The 14,220-nt window shown below is 38.4% G+C and overlaps 1 protein-coding gene across 4 annotated transcripts in view; it reads left to right on the top strand.

Annotated features, from left to right (window-relative positions):
• ENOX1 (ecto-NOX disulfide-thiol exchanger 1) overlaps positions 1-14,220 on the top strand; it is a 285,209-nt gene that overhangs the window by 116,999 nt on the left and 153,990 nt on the right. The gene's annotated exons all lie outside the window — the stretch shown is intronic.

Below are 14,220 nucleotides of genomic sequence, written 5' to 3'. Positions count from 1 at the left end.
TGGACTCCGTGATCTGGAAGGTCTTTTCCAACCTAAATGATTCTATTAAAAAATAGGTGAGTATAGAGCCTTTCTCAGAAGTTACAGGTGCATGAGATAATATGAGAAATACAGGATGTCTCCACATACCCCTGGGTCAGGGCTGCTCCTAAGGGCCATGGTAGCTTGGAGGGTGGCAATGCAGAGGTGGGGGCAGGGGCAGGAGCAGTGTCTTTCCCAGCCAGGGCTGGGGGCCCACAAGATGTGGTCAGACACAGCATGGCTACAAATAGCACAGGCAGGGACCAAGGAACAGGCCTGAGTGCAAACACAGTGTCTGAGCTGAGGGGGAATGGAGTCTCAGCAAGGAAGCTCATGGCTCCATCCCACACCACAGCTGATATACACCACATGCAGCTGACACTGATCAAACAGGACTAAAATGGCTGCTGATCATTCTCAAAGGGTTATTGCTTCTCATTACATCAATAAAATAAAAGCAAGGCTCCAGGTTACACAGGCAGTGTAATCAGCTTGCTGATATTCAACATGGCATCAACTTTCCCTGCCCATGGTAAATGTAAAAAGACTATAATCTAAATTCAGGGTGCTTTTGACTTGAATTTCACACCAGACGTAAGTACAAATTATATAAAAATGTCTTTTAATGTCATTCCTGAAGTGGTAAAAGACCCTCAGTACTTCAGATCTGAGTACCTTCAGATCTCAAAGTAGAGAAAGCTATTAGGTATGTTATTGTTTTAAATTTTAATCTGTTCTGATGTTCCTGAAATGCTCTGTCTGTAACGTCTTTTGTATTAATCATCATAAATATTTTATCCTTTCTGGAGAGGGCATTCTGACGTAATGTCTAAGTGAGAGAGGCAACTTAGCTACTTTATCATACTTGCTAGACTTGAAATGATTATCGTAAGTTCCAACATAGATGTTGTGCAGATAATAGAGGCAAAAAAGTGGATACAAAATGATAACCACATGCAGCTGTCTGCTTGCTTGCTGTTTTGTAATTTACAGAAACCAGAGCTCACTTGTAATGCAGCTGTAAAAGTTCCGTAGGTGCAGCAGTCCCTATTACAAAAGTAGGGGGGTCAAGAGGAGTAAGAAGCAGGGGCCTAAAAGGTGTGATAAAGGTTTCAAAAGCATATGCTTGCTAGCTTCTTGTATTATTTTCTTTTTTATGCTGTTCTGTAAAGAATGGTCAGCCTTGATAAGACTAAGTCAGTAGCTCCATGTCTGTGCTTGGTCTTTGAAAAAAAGGCAAGTGCATGGTGCTACAGGATTTGAAGCACTGGTCTGAGCAATGTGAATATCTCCCATCTCACCACAGGTCATCTGGTGGTGGGCAAGTATGAGCTTGGGTGTAAGTCTCATTCCTATTTTCCGCATGCAACTAAGTGTATTTCAACAGGCTTTACCTTAGGTTTTGTCAACATACTCTCATTGCAGTGAAGAGAATAATCTTGGATAAAACTGTACTATGATGGATCTTTTCAATTGTCAGCATCTCGTAGGGTGATGCAAAGCGTTTATCTCTTACCTTTCAAAATACCCAGATCAAGCTTTCCTACTATAGAACAGATCTGTGTTCAAAGCTTAACAAAGGCGTTAGTGTGGCCTTCAGTGTTGGCATTTAAGGCTCTTGCATCACCCTTTTGTAAAATTACTGAGTGCTTCCCATCTAATGCAGTTCCTGGAACATGTGCTCTGGCTCCCCTCTTAGCATAAGACAGACTGGGACTGGCATGCACACCTAAATAATTAATGGCTATTTATCCAGGTACTAAGAATACTCTGTGGTTTGTTTTTTAATTGCAGCTTGCAAAGAGTGTTTCTTGGCTTACTTCTTGACCAAGAGTAGAGTGTGGTCAGAACAAGACAGCCAGAGAAATGCATATTTTAGAGCACCAAATAGATTTAAAAGAAAAGAAATTAAAACAACAAAAAACCCCAACAAAACAAAACAAAAAACAGAGATGCTCTTCTTCCTGACAGCCAAAACCCACTCCTGTCCTCAAACTGTGGGCATGCTATTGACAGTCATTTGAAGGAGAAAATGAACCAGAGAGCTAAACATTTGGGAAGTGATTGCCTAGCGCGCAATAGACAAACCCTTACAGAGCCCTGGGGTAGGAAGATGCAGATTTAATGCATGATGCTTGTTGTGAGAGCATTCTGTACATCTGGTTCAGTTCGTGGACTGGGTCCATTTGTGGAGGGGAGCCTTGGCTATTATTGGTTGATCCCTCTGTCTTATTTTAGTGTCACATTACTCAATGTCTGATTATGTTGGACAATATTCACTGTTGCTGTTGAGAACATTTTGGACAGCAGTGAAAAAATGCCAGGGATTGTGTCCATATCACTCTATCATAGCTTAGGAAACCTGTGAGAGTGAGCCAAGGCAGGCACCGGGTGCTTTGCCTAAGGAGGGGTGCCAGCCTAGGATAAATTAATAACTAAGTTTGTTTCCCCTCTTTTCTCACACCCTGACTACCTGTAAAACAAGAAGATGAAATGGGGGTCCTGAAACCCACTGAGTGATGGTCCCAAGTCTGAAAAATTATAAGAGGGAAAAAGAAACCTACTTTGTTGCAGCAGGATGGGAATTTTGCAGATCCTGTGAATTTTGTCATCGTGTTAAGAGCTGAGATCATTACTGGGCGTGCTGTTCAGCAAAGCAAGATTTCTGTCCATGTTTTCTTTTCAAGTTTATCCAGCCTGTTTTACAGCTGTAATAACTTGTGGCACAGTCCAAAAGCTGGCGTGTCTATATATATTTATACATATATATATAGGTATAACATCAGTTGTTCATACTTGCTATCTGAGATTGTGAATTGCTGCTTTGAGAAGAACGGATGCTTATATTTTGGGTTGTTATGTGAACCAAACAAAACCAAACAGAATATTTGGCACATAAGGAAGTATTATATTTCATTTCATTGTAATGTTTTCAGTGGATCCAAAATTCAGTAACTATCCCAAATTCATATGTTGTCTTCAATGTGGCATATCATCTTTTATCTGAAGTTTATCTGGAACAAATATCTCCTTTAATCAAACTGGAGGTGATTCAGGAATACTGATTATTTCACTAAGATTAATATTACCTATAATAAAACCTGTTCTTCATGGATTCACTTACTTAAGGCGATACTGCTCACATATAGTAGATGATACTAAAATCTCTACAAATGTTTTTGTAAGTAACTAAAATTACTGTGATTTTTATGGTATTCCCTTTTTGTAGATTAGGGAATGAAGCAGTTACTTAAATTACCTTCAAAGCTAAACTATGAAAATTTCCATTCAGGATTTACACTGGAAACAAATAAAAACATAAAGTGCCATTTTGGGTAGAACAACTGGATTTTAGTATATGCCATGTTCACTGCAAAGGCTTGAGAACTGGATGTGGAGGACACATTTCCTTCTTGTGCCTCTTTGTGCAGCTGAAGACGTGACCACACATGTCACAAGAGGGATGCATGTACCAATAAGTTGTTCAGTTCTGAGGCAGGGCTTTCTGGCCTTGTAGACAGAGTGTGAGACTACAGTAGCAGGATGCAGAGAATACAGGAAAGCAGTTTAAGAGAATGGCTGAGCTACAGGAGATGCCCTAGACAGACAAGAGGTCAGCTCTGTGTGGAGAAAGAGAATGGATGGGGCAAGGTGGCTAAGAACAGTTGTGAAAAAGGAGTGAGGAGCTTTGCTTGAGGCTTTTCCTCTCTTTTTCCCTAGAAAATCCCTCTCCCTCTGCACTCTTCTCTCTTTGGGATGCCAGTCTCGGAGCTCACATCTTCTGGAGTTTCCAGACTTGTCACCAGCATCTTATTATCACTCCAGCTCATAAAAGTCAGTCTGTTCTCCCCATTCATCTCCAGTGGTGCCTCCTCACCTTACTGGTACTCTGAAGGAGGAAGAGGAAAAAGATTTAGAAAAAGAAAATATAGAACCCTCCTAGAGGAGGAACTGCAGTCATTGCCAGAATTAGGTGTGAACGTGGCAGGTACTGGAATGTGAGGAGTTGCCTATTCTTCTCCACCAGATGTGCAGCACCCACTGTGAGACTGCTTATCTCATCCCCATTTTTTCAGGCCCCGATAGTGCTTTATCAGGAACTAATAAGGGAGACAGAGCACATCTCTAGGCAATACCTACCTGCTTGTGTCTGAAGTTTTATGCTAAAAACAATGCCTGGATCTCAGAAAAGAATTTGGTTCACAGTAGACCCATTGACTCTATTCTGGTTCTTTAGATTTTTTGTTTTCTTTTCTTTTCTTTCTTTTCTTTTTTTTTTTTTCTTTTCTACCAGCTTCATGAAGTTATGAGGAGTTTAAAAAATAAAAAAAACCAAACTTGTCTTTGGTACTTAACTCAGTATTGAGCAATTCAACAAAAGTAGTGCAAAAATACTGCAATAGGTGTTGAGTAAAAATGTCTGTTGTGGTAACTATTCTGGATATAGCTGCTCTTTCATGACAACTCCTTTGAATTATTTCCATGTGGAACAAAGCAGCTCTGACAGCAGCTCTTTTTTAGAGAGAGGCAATTTCCCTCATATATGACTTGTCAGCTGCTAACTGTGGGTGTGTAAATATAGCTGAAATTTCGAAATAGTGCCGATCTGGCAGAGGTTTGAGCAGTTATTTATGGTGAATTGATGAGATTTACTAAGCTCAGATTGATGGTAAATGTTGCAAGGCAGGTACATTACCCAAGCTTGTTTTTGTGGAGCATCTTGACAGTTTTATATTGATTTCAATAAAGTAATTATTCTTTAAACAGCTCTCTAAGTGGTAGATATGGTATGTAATTTATATAATAACTGTTAGAATATTCAGAAGCACCCCACTTTAATTTTGCTCCAGTCTTATTGACCTTTTCTCCTCCCTTTGCTGTTGTGGTTTTGTCCTCCTTCTCTCATCATTCTTACACCTCATTTGGGATTTCCCCTCCTCATATTCCATCTTTCAGCTGAAGTCCCACAAGACATGGGATGCTCCATCCGTACTTTCAGCATAGGTGACCTAAATTATTTGGAGAGCATCTGCTCTACCTTTGCAGTTTTAACTCTCAAACTTGTTTCTTCTTGCTTGGTTTTTCTTATGTCATCCAGTGCCGTGTCTCCGGTAAGTAAACTTTCTGAGTATATCCCCCTTCCCTGTCTTGCCTTGTGTGTTCTCAGTGTGTCAGCTTGGAATTTCTGTCTACACAAAGGACAGAGTCTGCTACAGGCCAGTTCTCAGGTCACCTTCACCATAAAGCCAATTGTTTCAAAGTAATTTTAAGTTCATGGGGCCTTAACTAAGAAAGGTCTTAAGAGCTTTAAGAGGGCTAAGAATATGTCTTTCATTTCAAGCCAACCAAAGATGCCAGTACTATCAATACAATTCTCAGCCTTCTGTGACCTTCTTTGACTGGAAGCTCTCTTCCTGAGGAATCACATGAAGATTTTTTGTCCTTACTTTCAAGGTGTTATCTCCCTTTTCATCTGGATATTTATGAGATCTGCTCACCCATATAGTTGTGAGAGAGTATTATAGAGCACAATGCACCTTTTCTGTTGTCATTTCCGTGCCTCAAGTGTCAAACCCTCTATTTCCACTAAATCCATTTTTTATCCCTCATTGATCTAAATGTATCAAAATAACAGAAGAATCTCCTCCTTTTTACAGGAGACCTTCAAATGCTTTTATTTGTCAAATTTTCACTCTATCACACTATTGCAGAAGGTGCAGCAAACTCAAGGAATAATTAGTAAAAGAAATAGAGAAATCAGCAGAAGAGAACTTCCTCTTTCAAGAGTAGCTTGTTTTAGTAGTGTCTACTGTGAATTCTAGGACAGAGGATTGCCTTTATTTGTGCTGTGTCTTTGCTGCATACAGCAGCAAGCTTATATTGAAACTTCAAGTTGGTAATTTAGCTTGAGTTGTCTGAAAGCTGGAATTTTGTATGTGTTTGCATTTCTTGCAGATGTCTGTCACACAGCAAATATTGCTGGATGACTGCCCTCAAAACACTGGGGAAAAGATAAGATCTTTGAAAAAATGAAATACTAATGACTTAGAGCCATTTTATATCTAATACCTAGTGAATGCAATTCTTGCTTGAAAGGAATGGGAACAGTGAAACATGGAGTTTGCTTAGTAGTGGAAAACTTTGTGTTGTTTCTGAAAAAATACCTGCAAATTCTCTGTTTGGTAGCTGACATTTTAAGATGCAGTCAAATCACTACGTGATAATGACAGAAGTAATCACATTATTCTGAGTTTGACTGAAAATGTGTATTGCATTGGACAAAAAATAACAAATTACTCAGAAAATATGCTCTAATATGCTGTGCTGAGTTTCAGTGTCTCCAGGGAGCTTCATTTTATGACTTTATCAGCTTGCCTTAAAGCCACAGAATATGTGATTCACAGTTTCCCTGTCCTATTAGTTCATGTTTCTGTTTGGAAAGTGAATCAATTTCTGGATCCGATGTGTGTATAAACAGCTTCTTTTTTCTTATAGTCTCAAGGGATATAATGAAATTTCCAAAGAATAAAGGTACACAGAGTGATAGGTGAATTCCAGTGTTGCAAGCTGAAAGTTAAGACATATCTAAACATTAGAACTTTATTAAGAATTCAATGATCAGTGCTTTGCCAGCAATGTGGCAATGTGCTCTCTCCCACTTACCAACTATTTGTACACACAGTACTTTGATCGCTGGGCGCACTAACCAGGAAAGAACAAAATACTTAGCAAATTAAATCTAAAGATTTCCATTCCTGCTGTAGAACAGATATATGTAATGTACCATTTCATCTTAAACCAAATTATGTACCAGGACATTCAGATATGTATTTCTGAAGCCATCAGTGTATAACCTCTGATATAATAAAGACTGAGATTCTTAAATTCCAATTATGAAAAAATCTTTAAACTGAAAGCAGAGATACCTAAACTAAACAACTCTGTGATATACTCAATCTTTCCCCTTCTCCTGCCTTTCTTACTGTTCATTCAAGTGCACATGTAAAACAATTATATGATCAAAAGTCCTTCAAAATAGATTATAATCTGTTAGCTGGCTTGGCTACTGTTTGGACATCACCTATATGTTTTATCTTTGTAATAAACACTTTAGAAATTTCTTGGGTGTTTGATAGAGCATATGATACACAAAATGAAACTGAGACAACTGAGTCTGTTTGGCCTTGTCTATTATCTTCAGTTGTTAGCTTATGCATCTTAGTGGAATTATGTCTTTTGCATAAACATGCTTTTGCCATACCTTTACCATAGGAGATTTTTGTGGAACAGAATTTTGAGGGAAGATCTAAATGGTCTCTTCAGGATCTAAATGTTATCTTCAGTTGTTTAATGGGGAAACAAGGAAGATATAACCAGATGCATCTTGTAAGGGAAGAGCAATAGGAGAGGGAATGGACACAAGTTACAATATGGGAAATCCCAACTGGATATTAGGAAAATTAAAAAAAAAAATCACAGTAATGTAGTCAGGCATTAGAATAAGTTGCACAAAGAGGCTGTGAACTTTCCTTTCCTGGAGGTATTCAAACCTAACAGTCTCGAGCAACCAGATCTGAGTTGACCACAGAGCAAGGGATTCCACCAAATAACTGCTGAAGATGCTTCCCCAGCCTGTGTTGTTCTGTGCTTCTATAAATTCTGTTCTTTTTATGTAGTTTACTGTTTTCATCTAACTCTTAAATAAAGGGGAAATATTCTGTCTGTTTTCAGAATCTACTGGGTTTGCTCTCATTTACTTACACAAACGAGAAATGGAAATGTTGCTAAAGAAAGGATTCAGTGAACTGCAAAGTCATATACTTTTCTATAGAACCATGCATTTTATACATTTGCTTTATAGTACCCAGTAGAAAACATGTGCTGGGAACTCAATGCTTTTATGAGCTGAGATATCTGTATCCATGAATAAGATTTATTTGCAGTGTTTTCCTCTCTTTTCTTTTTAATGAACAAAGCAAATAAAAGTATTCTGTGGTTGTTTGGAATACTAAAACATGCCTGCGTTCATGCTCAAAATAAGCTCAAGTCTAATAAATGTAATTATTGCCACAGGTAGGTCTGCTTTTCCATATAAATTATAAGCATCTCTTCTTGCTTGTTCTAATAGTCTACATCTTAGGAAAGTATGTCTTTCAAACAGTGTGTTTTTGCAATACTTTTCCCCAGAAGATTTTCTTTGGCAAGTTATTAAAGTCAAGACTTTTAAAAACTCTTCTTAAAAACCGAGAATTGAAACTGATGCTGTTGGAAATATAACAATGTTTTAAACAGTTTTCCAATGAAATATCCCAGGTGTGTGTTTGCAAGTTAAGAAGTTATACATTTCTACTTCAAATATTTTTTTTAACTTTTGGTAGAGAATTTATAAACTTCTAAAAAATTCAACATGAAATATATTATGAGCTGAAATTATCTTTGAAGTTTAATAAAATGTTTAATATTATAGTCAATAAATTTGACTTGATTTAGGGTGGTTAAACAAACTTTGTATGTCAGAATTTCTTACAGAATGGAAGAATGATTAACACACAATATGTTTTATAGTATATTACAGCAAAGGATGGAATATGTGAATGGAATATGTACACATACAATATGAATGCCAGGTTTTATATGGCTGTTGTGTTTTAAGCGCCCGGAAGCTAAGTCCCATGGATCCAATCACTCATTCCCTATCCCAGTGGGATGAGGGAGAGAATTCAAAGGATTGAGGAGAGAAAATCCTGTGCTGGGACAAAGGAACTTTAATAGATAAAGCAAAAGCCATGCACAAAATCAAAACACGGAATTCGTTCACCCTGTCCTGTGGATAGGGAGGTGTTCAGCCATCCCCAGGAAAGCAGGGCTCTGGCACATGTAATGGTAGCTTAGGAAGACAAATACCATCACTCTAAATGTCCTTCCCCTTTCTCCTTCTTCCCCCAGCTTTATATGCTGAGCGTGATGCCATATGGTATGGAATATCCCTTTGCTCAGTTGGGGTCAGCTATCCCGATTGTGTCCCCTCCCAATTCCTTGTGCACCCCCAGTGCACTCACTGGTGGGGTGGGGTGAGAGACAGAAAAGGCCCTGAGTCTGTCAGCACTTCTCAGCAGTAATGAAAACATCTCTGTGTTATCAACATTGTTCTCAGCACAAATTCACAACATAGACTCATACCAGCTACTGTGAAGAAAATTAACTCTATCCCAGCCAAAACCATCTCAATGGACTTCAGTACGTCTGTGTGAAGGAGCAAGATTCAGGATGGGAACAGTTCCAGGCATGGAGAAAAGCATACAGCAATTCGCAGGACTTTATTATATGGACCTTGCAGTTATCACATGGACTTTACTGTTATTATGTGGTTTCATTGTATTCACACTGCACAGTGCACAACCTGGACATGCCCAGGCTTGCCATGAGTTTGCCTGCTCCCTGCTTCCCCCACTCCTCCCCCTTTTGCCCGTGTCCCTATCCTGGTTTGTTCCCCTGCTTGTCTGTCTCATGCTCTGCCCTATGTTCTGGCCCTTTCCCCTCCCGAGCTGACAGAAGGCAGTGTGCACGTGTGAACAGGGCATTCTACTTGCACCCTTCCTCCTGTCCCATCCCCTCTTCGGTCTGCGGCACATCTGTTTTATAATAGAAACCTGGAAATAGGACAAACATGTTTTAGATATAAAACGACCTGGGAAGTGAATGAGGGTCAAAAACTTTAAACTTCAAAGGAAGTGACATTTTTTTCTAAAGCTAGTGTCATCTGAATAAACGTTCTCTGAAAAATAGAGCAGAAACTAGCACTGAACCAGAGTAGTTTAAGACAAACACTATATGTGTTTTTTTCTACCTACCACATCATCTCATGATTATTGTTGAAACATTTGGGTTTATAACTAGTGATTTTTTTTTCCTTTTCATTTGGGACAGATCTAACAGAGTTCTGCCTTCCTGGGGAGAAGGAAAAAAAAAATCTGTGAAAACTGATGTTTCTTCAAAGAAACATGTACAATAAAGGCCAAATGGGTTTCATCAGTCTTAATTACTTAAACAGCAAGGACTGTTTATCAGTACCATATACAGATATCATTCTAAGCTTATAAAAGACAATGAAATAATTGTGACTAAATCAGTTAAGTTTCACTCTTACTTTCTGAACACTGGCTTTCTTGGCTACTGAATAAAGATTTTGAGGAATAAAGCTTTGGTTTCACAAAAAAAATGTGTTTTACAGTTTAACTGTAAGCAGCCAAGATTGTAATTTTGGAGAGACTCAAGCAATTTGTCTTCTTCCATGAAACCTTTCTGAAGCATTTTCATGACAAAAGCATTGACTTTTTTATAGATAGGTTATTCTCATGCAAGGACTGCATTAAATTTCATTTTCAATAGTTTTTCCTCTACCTACTTGTTGAACAAAAATAGGCAAAATTAATTATTTTATTTAGAAATGTCTAATACCCTAAGTATCTCTGTGTTTTAATCTCTAAGTAACCATTGCACAGAATTACAATATTCACAAGATATTGCAGATGAGGGTAGATGATGATTAGCACTTATTCCTTAGGACATAAGTGATTTCCAAAAGCAGTGGATTTAGATCCCCTTTGAAAGGCTTTTCCCCCCTATATTAATGAAGAGCAAACTTCAGAAGAAATGCACTGATGCATGCTTTTGCTTACATATAAGCATATGCTATGGGTGTGTTTAAGTAATGTTTATATATATGTGTATGCCTTCCACAGGGACTAGGATTATCTGAAAGTCAGCAGAGAGAATCTTTACATGTGAAGCGCAGACATAAAACAATACCTAGGAAAACACTGTCTAATTTAACACACAGTGTGGCTGGGAAATTACTGTCGAGTAAGTGTCAAGTAAGCTTGTAACACAGAGCTGAATCTTGCAGTAATGTGTGAAGAGCACTCACATACAAAATCAAGATAAATATCTCACTTCTGTCTATGGCTTCCTTGTCAGGCTGTCCTCCATTCCCTTTTCTTTCCGTTATTTTTCAAGAATTATCCGCTTTCTAGAGGAGGGGGAAAGTTCAGCTATAGTGAGTGTGTTTTTCCCCTTTTTTCTATTTGCTAATTCTGTAGCTTTGATTATCATCTCTCTATTGTCTGGTCATTGCTTTTCTGTATAGTTAACTGGTTCCACTGCTTGTTCACTGGCTGCATTGAAGTATGGAAGGGTGTCCTCAGCACACACCTCCTTTTCACACCCATAGTTTAGGAGCACTCTTCCAAGACTATATGTATATAATATATTTATATGATTTCTGTCACATGCTGTGGGATTCCTTCTGGGGTATCTTTCAGGAACTCAAGCAATTTGTCTTCTTCCATGAAACCTTTCTGAAGCATTTTCATGACAAAAGCATTGACTTTTTTATAGATAGGTTATTCTCATGCAAGGACTGCATTAAATTTCATTTTCAATAGTTTTTCCTCTACCTACTTGTTGAACAAAAATAGGCAAAATTAATTATTTTATTTAGAAATGTCTAATACCCTAAGTATCTCTGTGTTTTAATCTCTAAGTAACCATTGCACAGAATTACAATATTCACAAGATATTGCAGATGAGGGTAGATGATGATTAGCACTTATTCCTTAGGACATAAGTGATTTCCAAAAGCAGTGGATTTAGATCCCCTTTGAAAGGCTTTTCCCCCCTATATTAATGAAGAGCAAACTTCAGAAGAAATGCACTGATGCATGCTTTTGCTTACATATAAGCATATGCTATGGGTGTGTTTAAGTAATGTTTATATATATGTGTATGCCTTCCACAGGGACTAGGATTATCTGAAAGTCAGCAGAGAGAATCTTTACATGTGAAGCGCAGACATAAAACAATACCTAGGAAAACACTGTCTAATTTAACACACAGTGTGGCTGGGAAATTACTGTCGAGTAAGTGTCAAGTAAGCTTGTAACACAGAGCTGAATCTTGCAGTAATGTGTGAAGAGCACTCACATACAAAATCAAGATAAATATCTCACTTCTGTCTATGGCTTCCTTGTCAGGCTGTCCTCCATTCCCTTTTCTTTCCGTTATTTTTCAAGAATTATCCGCTTTCTAGAGGAGGGGGAAAGTTCAGCTATAGTGAGTGTGTTTTTCCCCTTTTTTCTATTTGCTAATTCTGTAGCTTTGATTATCATCTCTCTATTGTCTGGTCATTGCTTTTCTGTATAGTTAACTGGTTCCACTGCTTGTTCACTGGCTGCATTGAAGTATGGAAGGGTGTCCTCAGCACACACCTCCTTTTCACACCCATAGTTTAGGAGCACTCTTCCAAGACTATATGTATATAATATATTTATATGATTTCTGTCACATGCTGTGGGATTCCTTCTGGGGTATCTTTCAGGATATCAGGTATCTCCACTTTGGCTTTCAGGAAGAAGACAACTACTGATTCTTTATTCTGGAGCCATGGTTTCAACACAGCAAGTGGCTGCTGTAGTGTTAGAAGCACTCAGCACATCTTGACTTCTTAGAGATGAATCTTCATAACGAGAAATTGCACTGCCGGAGAGCAAATTAGTGATTGATATAAAATGGAGCCTTACAGACTGTAATTGTGCTAGCAAGATATGAGATGAAGTTTAAAGTACAATTTTAACAGTATTTAATTAAGTGGAACAGTATATTAACCACCACAATCCTAACTAAACACATATATAGGAATTGCAAAATATAAATACTCATTATTGCTAAGTTGCTACTGCCATCAGTGACTGACTTGGAGATGGGATGATTGACTTGGAGCTGATTTAAAATTGTCCAGTTTGCATACTGAATTTTAAATCTTTTCCAGTTGTTCTCCTTTAATGCAGGTGGGGAAGGTGACTCATCTGTTCGGTGCTGCATGGTTCACTGGGTGGGGAGAAAATGACATATTTTATCTGGTCACTGAGATCTCACTCTGTCATTTCACTTTGTGTGTAGCATTTAAAGCAAAGGGAATCACTTATTCAACAGATTCAGTCTCTTGTTCTTTCAATGGAAGTATTATTGTCTCAAGTTTATATTTATTTGAATTGCCTGATGGCAGATTTCTCTCATCACCTCCCTTGCTGACAACTGTAATTAGATTTCCTTGTGCATGATGCTAGATGAAGAAGGTGCAGGGAACTGGTGCAGTTCCTTTACCATTTGCTTAATTAACTTTGTGTGCTGGATCCAAAAGATTTTGGGAGCCTGGCCTCCCTTGCTTCGTCAAACTGCATAAATCCCATATCAATTATATCTCCTATTCTGGAAGCAAATCATGGAGTGTACAAGCTTTGAATTGTAGAAACTCATGACTAGATCACGAAGTTTCATTCCCGCAGAGGGCTGTGGCATCCATGGAGAGAGGAACCATAAGGGCATTAGTGGACACAAGGGGCATCGAGGCCAAAAAGTGGCACAGCAGAAGACACAGAAGAGGAGAGATGAAGTGTGAATACTACAGGAAACACAACTCAGCTAGTTTCTCTCATGTAGTTTCCAACTTGGCTTGTATGATGGATATCTCTTCACAAGACTAAAATACAGAAAATTTCAAAGTCATGGGATGGTATCAACCATCCTACTCACCAACTTACTGGACTACTTTTGACCCAACATAACACCTCTGTTTTCAAGTTAAGGCTGATGGCTTTGTGTTCCTGCTCACTCAAATATCAGTGAGGGGAGGAGGTTTTCTTTTCAAAAGAAAAAGTGAGGGTTTTGTATGGGATGTTATATTCTTGTTCATATACTTTTAACCAAATGAGAGCAGAACAGATTACAAAGAACTCTCTATGGGAAAACAAACTGGCTTTCCATGCCATGCAATCACTTTGGGAGCACAAATTAGGAAGAAAACTGATAACATACTTTGCCAAGATCAAAACTAAGTGAAACTGGGCTGGATGCATTATAGGGATTTTAAGATATTTGAAGAAAATAGAGGAAAAATGAAAGGGCAGTTAACTTACACCTCTTTGGAACAGGAAATGCTCTTGTGAGTGTTGAACTCCCTGTCTCACCTTTGCTGGTTCAGCTCATCTCCATTGTGACAAGTGATTTGGACAATTCTTTGCAAAACATTTTTGCTTCCTTACCTTGCTAACATGATGAACATTGCTTTAATTATTATTTGAATGCTTATTTCAAAGCCAGGAGGGATGCTGGTTTGATGGCTGGAGAATCAGGAGAATTCAG

Source organism: Manacus vitellinus, unplaced genomic scaffold (genome assembly GCF_001715985.3).
Source record: "Manacus vitellinus isolate BGI_N305 unplaced genomic scaffold, ASM171598v3 scaffold_2_pilon, whole genome shotgun sequence".
NCBI classification, from domain to species: domain Eukaryota; kingdom Metazoa; phylum Chordata; class Aves; order Passeriformes; family Pipridae; genus Manacus; species Manacus vitellinus.
Note: the sequence above shows the minus strand (reverse complement) of the source record. Positions and strands in the feature narration are given on the sequence as shown.